The following is a 16,727-nucleotide window of genomic DNA, read 5'->3' as shown; positions in this document are numbered from 1 at the left end:
ACGTGATACTCACGTCCACTCCTCAGGGCCATAACAGATTTGGCCTGCTGCTGTGTCTCAGTATGGAACAGGCCTCCATTCATCTGGTCCTTGCCCTTCGGGTTCATGACAGCCTGACTCGGCAATGTACTCTCGGGTCTCCTACTGATAGCCTCTGCTAACTGTCCCATTTGCGATTCTAACTTCGCAATGGACTGCGTATGTGAGCTCAAGATCTGGCTACACTTCTCGAAGGCATTCTGATTAGAGGTTTTCACCTCTTGGAATGCCTGGAGAAGTCTCTCCTCAAAAGAGGTCTGCTGGGCAGACTCCTACTCAATCGGGGGAGGAAATGAAGTAGAAGACTGAGAGTAACTCGGCCTCTAGAATGTCTGAGAAAAAGATGGTGACCGAGCTGACTGAGAGGAAGTAGGCATCTGCATGGAAGACTGTGGATTCTTCCATGAAAAATTGGGATGGTTACGCCAACCCGGATTATATGTAGATGAGAATGGGTTGTTCGGCGGTCTGACGTAACCCTGAGCTGCCTGAACTTGTTCTTGAACAAATTCAGGGTACTGAGTTGCCGAAGGGCACTCAGTGATATCATGTGTCAGACTGACACATAAAAATTCACACCTGCTGTGTAGTGGGTGGTCCTGAGAGAAGCTGGTCCAACTTCTGAGCAATCATGTCTACCTTGCACTGTAGTGCAGTAGATGGACCAATCTCAAGAACACCAGCTTTCTTCTGAATGCTGGCTGTGGCTCTATTCGAATGAGAGCTCGAAGCATGGTGGAGGGAATTCTCGGCCAAGGTATCAAATAACCTCCATGCTTCATCCTCGCTCTTCAGCATAAATGTTCCCCAACATGAAGAGTCGACCATCTGACGATTCCTGTCAGACAATCCATCGTAGAAACTCTGCACCAGTTGCCATCTTGGTACCTGATGATGGGGACATTTCCTGAGGAGATCCTTCATTCTCTCCCATGTTTCATGGAAGTGCTCACCATCTAGTTCCGCAAAACTAGTGATGACTCGACGATATTGGTTCGTACGACCAATGGAAAAGTATTTCCGAAGAAACTCCTGCTGTAACTGATCCCAAGACTCTATTTCTACGGAATCTAAGGACTTTAGCCAATACTTGGCTTTGTCCTTTATTGAAAAAGGGAATAGAGTCAACCTCAAAGCATCATCATCGAAATTCTGTATCTTTACAGTAGAACAGATTTCGAGGAATTCATCTAAATGCCGGTAGGGATCCTCGTGACTAAGGCCATAAAATGATAGGAGCATCTGAATAATGCTGGCCTTAATCTCATAATGAGGCACTCCTACATCGGGTCTCCAAATGCAGGATGCCTGGACATAATCTGTGGGAATGAAATATTCCCACAGAGGACGTGGATGAACTGGGGGTGGAGGTGGAGGATCCATGTCAGCCATTGTTGTCGAACTTCGATGAGAATGTAAAATTCTCTCTAGGTTGTCAACAAATGGATGTAATGGTGTTCCTAGACCTCGTCGCCCCTGCATACACTGGTACTAAGACCAGATGTAAGCACACAACCTAATTGTAAATCTAAACTAACACAGGTACTAAAATGTAAATAAAACAAATAACAACTAAGAAACAAATATGCTAACTATCTATGTCAGAATTATATAACTAAATAAATAAACTAACAGAATAAACTATTCTAAAATACTGAAAAGATAAATACAGGAAATCACAAACTAAGTTTTTCTAAAACCCACCTGTCTAATCGCTCCTTGCAGAATGAATAATAAGTGAATCCTAGAAAGAACAATACGTGAATCCTATATTTACTAACTATGTTAATTCTATATTCACTTACTAATCCTACTAACTAAAAAAATAAAACAACTAAGTAACTAACTAAAACAGATTAATAAATTAAACTCTAAGAAATAAAGTAAGTAATTCGCCGTTCCCCGGCAACAGCGCCAAAATTTGGTTGATATTTTGAAATGATATTTTTAAAACAATAATTTTCAATAAAAACTTTGGAAAATCGTCAACCAAAAGTATAAAAACTGACTTTCCACAAAGTGGTAAGTACGGGTCGAATCCTCAGGGAACAGGAATTACTCAAAATATTTCTCAAAATTTAATTTGTTAATTATAAATTTCAATCTACAATTACACAACTAATAACAATACAATGAATCACTAAAAGGATTGAAAAAGCAATCTAATCTTCAGTTGCACGCCAGGGGTATTTTGGTCCTTTCGCCAATTAGACAATCCTCGCGCTTGGACAATGAACCCTGAAAAAATGAGTATGCTTTTCAACCTAAAACAAAGGAAAATGAAAAGTTAGTAATTTATTCTACTAATGTAAATTATAAATGAAACTAAGTCTAATTTTTAAGATATTAATAAAACAAATTTTAATTATAAGAAAACAATTAAATAAAATATTAAACTAATTCTAAAACCAGCTAAACTAAGGCTAACAATGCTGTATGATGCAGAAAATACTGAAAACAGTCCTAAAATGCCGAAACTGAAGAAATTACAAATATGCCCCTGACTAGTGTAAAATAGAGTTCTGACAGATTGTCGGAAAACCACAGTTTGACATAGCAAACAAGGTCTGCTTTTTCCGAAATTTATTCTGTTCTGTAACTAATAGATTAAATAATCTGACAGTTTTTAAAGAATGAAGAAACGATATCTGGAACTCCAGATATAAGTGTTTCAAAACTGGGAAAAATCAGGATATCGAAAGTCCTGAAATTTAAAAACCAGAAAAAGCAGTTTTCACAAAACGCTTAAAAATCAGACCAAACCAACTCCGATCGAGCTGAAATTTGGTCTGCAGCCAGATAACACTCCAATAAAGTGAATAGAAAAATAATTTTTTAAAAACTCAGATTTTTTTTGCACATAAAATAACGATAGTATGATAGAGCAAAAATCGGGTTTTTCTTTGAGTGCACTATTCACTAAATAACTCTATTTTGCACACTAAGAATGCAAAATTACCCTAATGCAATCTAAATGAGACTACTTGACAGTGTATATGCTGCTATTGAATGCACTATTACTAAATGAATTAAAGAATGATCGTAAATTGCATTTTATGACTAACACTAAGCTAAATAATGATGCAAATGCAACTAAACTAATCAAAGAGCTACAAATCTAATTAATTAAGTTAAATACTAACTAACTACTATTGAAATAATCGAAAGACACAAATCACACACAAGAAACAAGTACAACTTGCGCACACACACTTCTACAATATAGCTAGACCAAATAACTAAAAGAGTTAGTCTAAATTCAAGATGAGTTACAATTAAATGAAATGAAGCTACTAAAGACCATAGGCTGCGGGTTTAGGATAGGACTAGGGTTAGGTTCACTCGGTTGACTCAACTAGGCTAGGCTCGGGTTGGGTTAGGTAAACGACTCATCTAACTAAGTCAATTAGATTGACTAGGTTAGGTTCGAATAGGTAGGCTCGATTGACTTAAGGTTGGGTTAAGTTTGATCTAGGACTTGACTTAGGCTAGGTTGTGACTCAGACTAGGTTTTGACTTAGCTAACTGGGTTCGGTTTTGACTAGGTTAGGTTCGGTTTTGACTAGGCTAACTAGGTCAACTAGATTGACTAGGTTGACTAGGTCTAGATACTCGATTCACCTAGGTGAGCTAGGTTAGATTGACTACTTTAGTAACTTACTAATGTAAATCTAATTAATTAACCCCTAAAATGAGAATGAATAATTAAATGCACTAACTACACGCTTACTAGAATAAATCAACCCCTATTTAAGACATATCTAATGAGTAACCTACTCCCTAACCTAAAATTAATTCAAATCTAAATGAATTTAATATGGAAGGTTGGAAAAAGAAGGTAATAAATATCAATTATCGAATTCTAGAAAGTTGGATTATAAAAAATCGTCCAATTAAATGGGGAGTTACAATCCTTAAATAGCTTTAAAATCCACTTTGGATAGGGGAAACGTCCAGCCTAGAGAACCCCACGATTTTGGCTTTCCAAGATAGAATTAAATTGCAATTATTTCTTTCTTGAAATCGTGGACACTAAATTTGGAAATTGAATTGAATTTCAAAAGCACTTTCCAAAGCTAAATGAGTAACTCCTTTTTTTTAATAGACAATTAAAATTTAATCCTTTCTTTAAATGCTCCACACGATTTTTGAAGAATCCACTATTTCCAAAAATGGTTTCAAATTCAATTACCTCAATTGCCTTCCTTCTCAAAACTCGTCAACCCTAATTGAAGCTATTTTCTAGGCTAAGGAATTTAAAACTTACCTAGGTAATGAAAAGACTCAAATAGAAAACATGATTTCCTAGAATTAAATGCCACACCTAATTCAAAACTTACTTAAATGAAATCCTAAAAATGTCTAAAACATTAAACCTAATTCATTGTATCTAGACACTTAACTCAATTCTAAAACTTACCAAAATACTAATCAAGCCACCAAATGCAGCGTAGAACTCGAATTGAGCTCTAATGGCTGCCACCCCTCCTTGGGGAAGACGACTACCAAAAAATTAATAAAAATCAAAATAACAAAGACAAGTTATACTAAGAGTATCATGAAAATCATGCATATAACTTAATATCTAACTAGAACTAACAACCTAAACTACCGAAAAATCTAAACACTTTATCTAAGATGCTGGAAATTCTAATAATATAAAACAGAAAATTATCTAACAATTATTATAATGAACAAAGCATGTAAAATTAAAACTACGAAAATCAATTCCAAAAACAAGAGCTAAGCTATCATAGCATGAAGAACTAAGAAGGACATGAGTTTCCAATAAAACATTTTTATGAAAGACTCTACCAAGAATGATCGACACTACAACTAGGAAGCAATAAACTGGATTTTTATATTTTCAATAACAATCAACACCCAAAACACAAAATGACTAAAACAATATTTAAACTAATCCTAAGATAATGAGATGGACTAACACAATTTTATTCTGCTGTTAACATACAAAACACACAGCAAACCACACGAATTACCAACATAAACACACACTTAACGAAAATGAACTTCTAATTCAACGATTATTTTAAAAACAAACCACACAACATCTAAGAAAGCAAACCTCACCTAAAATGCAGATGAAGGACACTGAAAACAGATGAACAAACGAAGATGACACAAAGAGACTACAGAAAACAAACACAACAATCACACTTACCAAAACGCAAAGATTGGCTAGAATGAATCTAGCCGATTTTTTTTTTCTTTTTAATTGAAACATGACCAAATCACAACCAACGGCTGAACTAATTTAAAACGAACTTTTGAATACATTTTTCAGTAATCACAACACCCTAAAATATGCTGAACTGAAAGGAAAAATAGGCTAGAACAACATCTAGCCGATTCACACGATTGGGGTGAAAACGAGGGGAAAAACAAGATTCAAACAATAAAAAATGAAATCAATCCTAGATCTACCGTGCTGGCCTATGCACAAACTCTATACTAAGGCTAAAACAATGAAAAGACAATAAACACACAAAAAATAATAAAATAAAATCAACACACACAATTCGGCTTTAGCTAGAAGAGAAGGGAGAAGAAGATCTACCTCTAGGGCGATCCGACGATTGTGGGGAAGAAGAAGAGCGGACAGTGGCTTGGTCTTGACGTCCCGAACGGTTCGAGGATGCTGGAACTTCACCAAGAACAGAACTTTTGCAGCTGCAACACGTTGGAGATCCACCGAGGATGAGATGGGCGTCGATTCATGATCGGAGGGCTCAGAAAACAGGATGGAGGTAGGGCCGGTTCACCTTGATTGTGTGTTTCGCACTACGAATCAAGGTTAGTAGTCTCCACCTCTGCTACACCTGCAAAAACACAGAAAATGATGAAAAACGCAGCAAGGAATAGGAAGAAATGACAAGAATCGAAAAGAGAGATCAAAATATGCTTGATTTCCAAGCATAAACCGGTCTTCAATGGCCGAAACGTGATGGAATGGAAGAGGAGACGGTGCTGGAGCTAGAGGCACTGTAGGGGGCGTCAAATCCAAGCCAAAGATGCCTAGGGTTCTTCTAAAAAGTATATTTATACTTTTTGGAATTTCAGAAACAATGTTATAAAAAATTATTTTACTAGGCGCCACTTTCTGAGGGGTTTTCTGCAAAACTTTCTGAAATAGATATGGATATGCGTGTGGGTTGGATTTTGGGCTTTCTAAAGGTTGATCAAAGGTCCAAACAGCCTAATTGGGTCGGATATGGATCCGATTCACCTCAAAATCCATGCCCAAACACTGAAATCGCCATAACTCTCTCATTTTAACTCCAATTTCTCTGAAATTCGAACCATAACCCCTTACTAACAAAATGCATCTAAACATGGGTTTAAAACCTTAAATTCATTACAAAATGCATGAAAAACTTGTTAACATGATGTGCATTTCATGCATCATCATGTACCATTAGAAAAGAAAAAGAAAAAAAAAATGACATATAGGCATTCTAATGTGCCTAAGTGTGTAATAATCACCAATCTACCTAACTCATTATGCTATGCAGGAAATATGCGAGTGGTTGATAAACATGTCATAGGCAATACACAGTGTACAACTTTTGTGTGTGCACAGTGGAATGAATGTGATGGTATAACAATACACGATGGAATGCTAAAAATAACAAAATGTAATAAAATGTACAATGCATAATGTCAGATAGAGTAGAGGCAGGCCTGAAGAATGCAATTATTCAACTTTTGGATTTTAAACACCTTCTCCTACAACATATAGTTTAAATAGATCAGTTAATGCCATATGAAAATCTGATTCTGAAGTAGTATAATGCACTTCCAAGGGAATTACACTACAAACATGAATGCTTAGTATAGAACAGGGCTCAATACTTATCAGACTTTTTCTCATCATATCATGTTCAAAGACATCATCTCCACACTTGGCTATTTAAACAACTATAAATGGATGCATCTGATCAAAAGATTCATTGTCTGTAGCATGAGATATATGGAACAAACCCCCAGATTAGTGGTGCATTCAAGTGTATGATGCATGCAGAGACAATTCAGTAATATGCTTACAAGTGAGAAGGTAAACAATGAAGACAACAATGAGATGCCGTATTGGTGAGTGACAATGGCTGTGGCACGGATATGATTATCCACTGTGAAACTCTCCATGGTAAATCAGGCATGTTATTCAACAAATCAAATCTACCATTCAAATGTGTTCTTGCAGCAAATTGAATTGGCTATCATAACAGATTGGATTGACTATCCTAAATTTGCTATCACAACTGATCACAAACCCCTTCCATAATCCATCCATGTGAATCAGAAAGCCAATAACTGAAATATTGACGTTATGAGGAAAATAATATTGACAAGGCATGATGCAGAGGGAAAAGAAACAGATAAGCTTAAATATAAAAGAAGATTTTTTTTTTAATAAGGTGAATATGCAAGTTGCCTAGCTGGAGATGAAGTTAGATGTCCCTCCAATGAACTGGCAGTCGCCAACCCACCAACCCTTCTGTACAGTGGTATCTATTCAAACTGAACCACCATGGATTCATGTTGAAAAGAAGGTTTTACCGAATCATGGAGAAAATTTGTGTTGTTAACAGAAACTATGACACTCCACTGATAATTGATTTCCAAGTATTCCAAAATAAACTCCCTGGATATTCAAACAATAAAGAACTTTCATAGATATGCAAAATCAGAAATTATCCTCATAAAGCTCACCTTGCAGGACGTCCTCTTCTCCAATTAACACTAGGCCTATTAGCAGCTTATCCCATGGCTTTAGTTTTTTGGAGGAAACAACTTTGAAATCTTTGTAAATCTAAGTGACAACAAGTGTCGACCTCCAGCAATGTCCATATTACCTTGTAAATCAAGGGACATCCCGATTTCCACCTTTTCAATGGGATTTCTCTTTGCAGAGAAATCATCGAAAATGCTTGAGGATAGATTAGCAATGTATAATGACCCAGTATGAAATATTTAAATGAAGACAACCATCTCGAAGAATAGCTAAACCATATGTTTTTCCCCTTTTCGACCGTGATAAGGAACATATAACTAAAACCACGATTCAAGCCATTGGGCCAGCGTGAATGGAATAGAAACCATCTGCCAATGCTGATGGAATGCAGAACGCAAGAGCAAAGATGAAATAGTAATAGTTAACTATGAAATCTACAAAATAGTATGTACAAATTGCCAATTGGAACATAACATTGAAATAAAATCCTCAGATCCAGATTCATCACAGAAATAAGACAAATCCCAAAAGAAAAGTATACTACAAATGCGATGAAGATGACAAATGATGCTTATAAAACATGGAGAAGATGCAGGTATGCTGTAATGGAGAATACATAATAATAATAAAAAATGAACAGGATAGCCGAATGGAATAGATTACTGAATAAAAATCATATATAGCATAGAAACTGGTAATAAAAGAGGAGGATTACCATAAGACAGAGCATAAATTAAAGTCGTGATAGATATATACCAAAACCACTGAAATAATGAAAGAGGAGGAGAAAACAAAAGAGAGAAAAAAAAGGGAAAGAGAGAAAAGAAAAGAAAGAAAAAAAAATGTAGGAATTCAAGCATTTCTAATAATATTGCATGCGTATGGTCCGATCTTGGCACAAGCAAGCCGGTACCACCAGAAGTGCTTTGTTGGGTCGATGAATAAGGGAAAATTTAATAGAAAATCAGATATAGCAGAGAAAGAACACTTACCGTGTTATGCAGAGATTCTGAAGGAAGCAGGAAGGAGTTCAGAAGAGAAGCACCGTGGTCCTACCGCGATACTTCAAAACTTGAGAACGGAGAAGGCTAGGAAGGAAGAGACTCAAGGGATCCAGAGGCTCAATCAGGTAATGTATTAACAACCGATTGGGGCTCTTCAACTCAGACCTCTCAGCCGCAGAAGATGGTCGATCCCTTCTGGATGATTCGAAGCCTCACAATACTGCAGAGCCCTGGAGGAGAAAAAAGGAACTGCAGGAATCCTTCACCGAAGAGGGGGAAGCCAGAGAGGAAAGCGGGTGGTAGGTGCGGGGGCGAAAGCCTGAGGAAATCCGATGGTAGAGATCAATCTTTTATGGATGCTCGATGTGAAGTGGAAAAAAAGGAATGGATGCCCTCCCTCTTCTCGACGTCTGTTCATATAGGAAGAGGTGAACCATCAAGAAGGGGAGGGGTTGTTAGAACTCTGTGGCTGAGAGGAGATGGTTGGCAATGAAGGGTTGAGGAAGGGAGCGACGGTTGCGCGATGATGGAAGAAGAGGATCGGAGGGTGGAGGCCATGGGTGCTTCCGGAGGGTGATGGAGAGGTCGCACATGGGGTTTGCCATGGAGGGTTCGGGCGAGAGGGGGAGAAGAAGCTTCTAGGGGGGTTTTGCGAAAAAGAAAGGGAAGAGACTCCCGTAACCCTAAAAGAAAACTTTTCGTAAAAAAAAGTTTTTTCCAAAAGGCAGTTCCCTGTTAATTTTTTTTTTCAAAACGGTGGTCTTTTCCAAAAAAGGTTTTTTGCAAACGAATGATTTCAAAAAGAGGTTTTCAAAAACTAATTTTTGTTTCTTTTCTATCATATATATATATATTTGTATTCTCCATTTTTTTGTATTTTTTGAAATAAAACTATGAGACTAGGGAGAAATAAGGGATTTAGAAATCATCTTATAATTTTTAAGAAATATTTTCAAAAGTGTTTTCCAAGAATTTCAAAAACTATGTTTTTGGGAAATTTCTTCAAAAAAATGGGTTTGGACCCAAGTTTTGAGAAAAATATTCGAGTTTTAAACCTCGAATCGAGGAATATAATGCGATGAATCCAAACGGATACTGGATGAACTATCTGAGCCTTTCAAAAGGTTATTTTGGTAATTTTGAGAATTTGTTTTAAAAATTGGACAAAGAAGCTCAAATTTGAATCTTTTATCTGGATTCAGATCCGAAATTGAGTCAGATATATTAAATGAATTTAATTGCAGTAAAACTTGAGAAATAAAATGGAATTCAGATTTAAAAGTGACTCAATTACCCAGAAAATGGGGTCATGGTAAAAAAGGGAACATTTAAAATATTTTGAAAATTTTGGGGTGTTCACAGATGCCCCTCTTTGCTACTAAGCCGGTTGAAAGCCGAGCTTAGTGGCAAAGAAACACTCCAAATTTTGAAAAATGCCCCAGTTAACCAATCTGAACTAGGCGTGGAAGAATTATTTCGAAAATATGGCTTTTCAGGCTTAAAAGCTTATCCTGAATGGTTATGGGGGGACGAAATCCTTGACAATGATATAACTGAATGATAGAAATGAGGAAATCGTGGTGGGACTTTGGGTGAAGGTCCCAAAATAATGAAAGATAAGAATTTTAATCAAGTCTCCTGGATGAGACAAGATCAGCCTTTTAGAATAACTCAGGTTTAGCCCTTAACCTGGACGAGACGAAGATATATCAAGATGAATTGGATGGGGAAAGGAATACAAGTGGACCTCGATGGGACATTTTTGAAAAATGCCTTGTGAGATGATGCTTAAGTAGGATCCTATCCCGGATGGATATACAAAGCATGGATTCTTCAATGGGAAGAACCATGATGGGACTGGAGGAAAACACCTCATCAAAACGAGGGACCTAGTTGAAACGAGACTCAGGTTTAACCCAAACCTAAAAAAGGAAGATACCTCATGGCACGAGGTTCAGGATTAACCCTTAACCTGAAGGGGACGACCATACAGAATCCTCGAACGAGGGAGCCGTGATGGGACAACGAAATGCATCGCCAAAGCGAGATTCAGGTTTAACCCTTGACCTGAGTGGGGGGAATCACACAAATTTCTCAAATGAAGAAACCGTGGTGGGACTAGAAAGGACATCTAGTCAAAATGAGACTCAGGTTTAACCATAACCTGAATGGAAGGATACCTCGCAGAGCGAGGTTCAGACTTAACCCTTAACCTAAAAGGGGCGACCATACGGAATCCTCAGATGAAGAAACCATGATGGGACCTTCGGAATTTTGACGAACAAATCCGAAAGGGGTTTGCGAGAAGAGAAAAACAAGGGATTCCCTAAAGCTTGGAAAGGGGATGATCTGGGGCGTCTCATTGCTGAGACTAAATTAGCTTTCTAAAAACAGACGACCTCTCGCAGAAAATTTGGGTGATACCTCGAGAAGCGAGGTAACATGTTTAATCCTTAGTCTAAATGGATACAGGATTCTCGAAGAGCGAGAAAACTGTTATGGGACCTCTAGACTTCGCACAACAAGTCCAAGAGGGGTTTGTAAAAGGATAAAAATGGGGGTCCCTAAAGCTTGAAAAGGGGTTGTTCTTGGCTGCCACATTGCTGAGACTGAAAATAGCTTTTAACAATAACAGACCTTTTGCAGAAAGTTCAGGTTTAACCCTTATCCTGAGTGTGAACTGTCTATGGCGGGACAGTGGGGAACGCAGGGAAGCATGCAAATCTGAGAGCGCTCAGATTAGACGAAAGGAGAGGACTTTTCAGTCCTAAGGAGGGATGGCGTCAGAATACATCAAAACGAACATCAAGTTCTTGCTTCATGTTGGGATAACGAGAAAATATTGCCAATAAGATGTCAAAATTGTAGTTGATTTAGAAATGATTGAATTGTGCATATATGTGAAAATATCTCCTCTTTCTACCTAGAGCATTAACTCCAATTGGGTTAACTTCGTAGAATCAAGAATCAAATTCAAATTTATTGTTGATGAGCTTCTTCAAGGAAGATATCAATTTCCTTGATATGAAAAGAGAGGAAATATTCTTAGCTTCATAAAAGCAATTGAGTGAAAAGATATTGATGAAAGAATTTCACATAGATAAAGATGATTCTTGGCAGTTTCAGGCAGTTTGATATCCTGGGGCTTTTCCCATGATGATCTTTTTGCATTCTTTTAAGTCATGGAGCTTTTTTGGGTTCTTTTACATCATCCTTCATTTTGGAGATGTCCTGATTTTTCTTTTTCTTTCTCAGGAATTAAGCTTGATGATATTGGCTTATTGGTCAAAAGGTCTCTAGATGATAGCAGAAATCAAATATCTTTTAGGGTTTGTCGGGAGGCTCATCACAGTCGTCTTCATCTTGACGGTGCTCCGAACGTTCTCTGGAAGGATCAATCACAAACTCTTTTTTCTCAGAGATGATCCAAATCTTCTTTGGCCTCGGGGGTCTAGCTCACATATTCGTCTTCATCTTGATGACAATTGAGAGATCCCTTTTGCAGATATTTGATTGCAGCTCAAATGACTGAAGAGATATGGATTGGGTAGGTTCTTTTTTACTGCCCAGGATATTTCCACTATCTTATTGCCAAAAGAACGATCTTTAAGAATATGTCATAGCTATGATCAATATCAACTCACTTATGGCTTTTCAACATCATTGAAATTTTCCTTTGCTTGGTCATATCGAAGATTTTTTCTTCATCCTCTTGGTTGACCAACAGAAAAAGCTTGAATTCAGTTCTTATTTCGCAAAAGTCTTGCTCTTTTGGAAATAATACTAAAGGTAATTTGAGATGACTCTTTGTGCGATAAAAATTTTGATATCAACAATGACTTTTGATAGCAAATTAGCAAAATATTCTATAAATCCTTGATGAGAGAAATTGCTTGATATCGAATCGACACGTCTGTGACAAAATTCTCCTCTCTTTTTCCCCAAAAAGAGAGACTCAGGCTTAGCCCTTACCTGAATGGGAAGTTGGAAATACTCCTCTCTTCCCCAAAGAGGAGGTGTTTGCAAAACAGAACTTTCGAAGAGAACTTAAGTTTTTGTCAAAAACTCCCTATCTCTAGGCTTCTCTTATGGAAAGGCGGCCGAAAAACAAAGTTGAGAAAGTATCACAGAGGAATGAGTCCATCACACTCTCCCTAAAAGAGGGTCCTCTATGAAGGGGTTGACCAAAGATGAGAAAAACGGGGACCATAAAAAGAAACGAGCTTCTGTCGAAGCTCTCCCTGGAAAAAGGGTTCTTTTGTGTAAAGTTGGTTATTGTTTTGCAAACAGTCCGCGAAGAAAACGAGTCCCTTCAAACTCTCTCTGAAAAAGGGTTCTTGCGAACGAAAGATGGTTGCATGCGAAAGGAACGAGCTCCCTCGAACTCTCCCTGAAGAGGGTCCTTCGCAAGAGAAAAGATTGATTCTTGACAAAATGATAACCCAAAGGTTGAAATTGAGAATTTAAAACTTGAATGTTGATGATTGGTTAGTATAAAGACTGAACCTTGAGGGCTAACTGATCAATCAGCCAAACACTAGCATGAGCACTAGATGTACCAGCATGAGCACTGGATTTAAAAAAAAAATGCCCCAGTACGAGCGTCGGGTTTCGAGAATGCACACCAGTACGAGCACTGAGTTTTCGAAATGCACACCAGTACGAGCACTGGTTTTTTCGAAAAAAATGCACACCAGTACGAGTACTGGGTTTTTCAAAAAATGCACACCGGTATGAGCACTGGGTTTTCGAAAAAGCGCATCAGCACGAGCACTGAGTCTTCGAAACTGCACCAGTACGAGCACTGGATTTTCAAAATGCACTAGTACGAGCAATGGGCTTTCCCATGAAGAGTTGAGAAAGAGACCGACATTCGAAGATACTTGAGGATTGAGCGAGAATGATTGTCGGTGTTTCAGGATTATCCCTTATCCTGAAGGGGAAGTTCAGGTTTTGTCCCTTAACCCGAAAGGGGAATAGACAAGGAGAACTCTTGATCCAATATGAGCATTGGATCAATAGAGGAATTTTTGAGTCGGAACTGGAGAAAATAAGAGTATACAAAAGCAAAAATTCGAGTTGGAACCCGATTTTTAAAAGTAAAAAGAAAGAGTGAGAATCGATCTTGAGGACTCAAATTCTCGACGCAATGATTGGTTCCAATACGAGCATCGGATCCAAAAGGAAGTCTGAGTCAGAACTCGAAGCTTCTGAAATAAGAATATATAAAAGAGAAAATTCGAGTCAGAACCCGACTTTTCCAAAAATAAAGAATGAATGAGACTCAAGTTTGAGAACTCGAACTCTCGATGCAGTGATTGATCCAACACGAGCATTGGATCCAAAAGGAAGTCCGAGTCGGAACCCGAAACTTCAGAAATAAGAATATACAAAAGGAAAAATCCGGGTCGGAACCCAGTTTCTCAAAAAATAGAAGAAATGAAATGAGAATCAAGTTTGAGAACTCGAATTCTCGATGTAACAAATTGGTTCCAATACGAGCATCGGATCCAAAAGGAAGTCTGAGTCGGAACCCGGAATTTCAAAAATAAAGAAAAGGGGAAAATTTGAGTCGGAACCTGGTTTTCAAACGAAAGGAAAAAAAAGGGGAGATCTGAGTCGGGGCTCGGATCTTCGAAAAATAAAATAAGATGACAACAAAACCCGAGTCAGAACTCCGACGGGAGGAAAAATAGCTCCTTCCCAAAAGTCGGGTTTTAGAAGGATTGACGAAAAGCATGAATAGATTCCGACGATGAGGATGAGAAACTTATTCAAGGTCCTTGACCCAAGATGGCCTAAGACCTGAATTTTATTTAAAATGGTTTTCAGGATTATCCCTGATCTTGAAGAGAATTTGGCAAAATTTGAAAAAGATTGGTAGAAATGGATAAAAGATAAAAGAATTGATAAATTAATGGTATTGACAATAAAGACTTAGTAGAAATTGACAAAAAATCGAGGGAAATTGATGATAGAAGATTTTGGGATTATCGCCTATTTTGAAAGAAAATAAAGGGCCTCGGGGAGCGAGGTTCAGGTTTTATCCCTTAACCTAAAAGGGGAATACCTCATTGAAATGAGGCATCAGGTTTATCCCTTAACCTGAAGGGGTTTTAAAAATACAGGAATACAATTTAATAAAATCGATAAAACTTGATAAAACTTGACGAAAATTGATAAGATTGACAATAAATTGATAAAGATTTGATTAGATTGGAAAATGAAATGAATGCAATTTAATAAAGATAATAAGATCAACAGAAAAGTTGATAAGATTTTTAGAAAAAGATTCGTCTGATCCTGCCTGCATATGATGAAGGAAGATAAGTATAGATCAAAATAAAATGCCCCAGTATCATGGAGAAAAATGTGAGAATTTGGTAAAGGAATATTTCTTTATTGAAAAAGATCTTCGAAGAGTACAAAAGGCTAGGATGAACAAATTAAGTGTAAAATTTCTTCAAATGTAGAGCATTGATAGGATCGGGCAGTTCCACCCCATCTGCGTTGATCAGGAGATAGGCATTGCGAGACAATGCTTCTTTAACCACATAAGGGCCTTCCCAATTGGGTGACCACTTGCCCTTTGGCCGATGCTTGAGATGAGCTGTCGATCTGAGCACAAGATCATTGACTCGAAATCTTCTCTCAATAACTGATTTGGCGTAGTGCCGAGCTATCCTCTGACGATAGGCTTGAGCGTGCTCTGCTGTGTTGAGTCTTTTCTCGTCTAGCAGATCTAGCTATACCAACCTCTGCTTTTGATACTGATCAAGCGGAAGTTCGATGAGCGACACAAACTTGAGAGCGGGCTTCTGAACGTGGAGAGGTAGCACCACCTCGGTCCCATAAACAAGTTCTGAAGGCGTAGCGTTGGTTGGGGTCCGAATGGTGGTTCGGTACGCCCAGAGTGCATCTCGTGCCAATCGCGGTCCGTCTCCACAATTCTTTCCAAAATGCTGATCAAAATCTTGTTGATGGCCTCTGCCTGGCCATTTCCTTGAGGATAATAAGGATCCGAGAAATGATGATGAATCCTGAACCTCGAGTAGAAGGTCTTCATCCTTTCATTCTTGAAGTGACTACCATTGTCTGACACAATATCATGTGGGACGCCGAAACGACAAAGGAGATTCTTATGAATGAAAGAAACTACATGCCAGCCTTCCACTGTTCGCAACGTTACAACCTCGAACCATTGGGTGAAGTATTCTGTAGCTGTGAGGAAATATCTATGGCCATTAGAAACCGAGGGAGTGATGGGGCCTACCACGTCGAAGGCCCACATCAAAAAAGGCCATGGAGAAACCACGGACTGCAAGTATGCGGTTGGCGCATGAATGAAAGGTGCGTGCATCTGACATTTGACGCACTTCCTCACAAATTGATGGCAATCCTGCTGCATGGTTTTTCAGTAATATCCCACCCGGATAATTTGCTTGACGAGTGTTTGGTAACCGACATGACTACCACAAATTCCTTCGTGTGCCTCTCAGACAACTTCCATGGCTTCATCCTTGTCTAAGCATATGGCATACTCGGAACTGAATCCACAGCAGTAAAGGGCATCAGCGAGGATGAAATACCGGGCAGACATGCGCTGAATCGCGTGTTGCTCCTTTCTTGGCATTCCCGATGGAAATTCACTTGTTTCGATAAAATTTTTGATGTCTTGGTACCAAGGCTTCTCTTTCTGAGCGGCTTGGTTCACTTGCTCAGCTGGAATGTAGGCAGGTTGATCAAGTCTGCCGATCTCGAAGGAACAACAGGATTCACTATTTTTGAACGATAAGATAGAGCCTAAACAGGTTAGGCCATCAACTATATGATTGTATTCCCTCTTGATATGGTTGAGCTAAAATTCTTCAAAGTTGCCTATGAGAGCTAAGGCAATCTTCTGATAGGGAATCAATTTTGAATCCTTGACT

At 38.2% G+C, this 16,727-nt stretch overlaps 1 non-coding gene across 1 annotated transcript; it reads left to right on the top strand.

The window, feature by feature from the left end:
- Positions 1-925: 925 nt before the first annotated feature.
- Positions 926-1,028, top strand: LOC149828605 (small nucleolar RNA R71). Its single transcript, XR_016434514.1, has one exon. It is a non-coding gene; the product is annotated as a small nucleolar RNA R71 (small nucleolar RNA).
- The last annotated feature ends 15,699 nt before the right edge of the window (positions 1,029-16,727 follow it).

The sequence above is a fragment of the Nuphar pumila genome, chromosome 9, assembly GCF_984573655.1.
Source record: "Nuphar pumila chromosome 9, dmNupPumi1.hap1.1, whole genome shotgun sequence".
Lineage (NCBI taxonomy): Eukaryota > Viridiplantae > Streptophyta > Magnoliopsida > Nymphaeales > Nymphaeaceae > Nuphar > Nuphar pumila.
The sequence above is the reverse complement of the archived record's forward strand: the minus strand, read 5'-3'. Positions and strand labels throughout refer to the sequence as shown.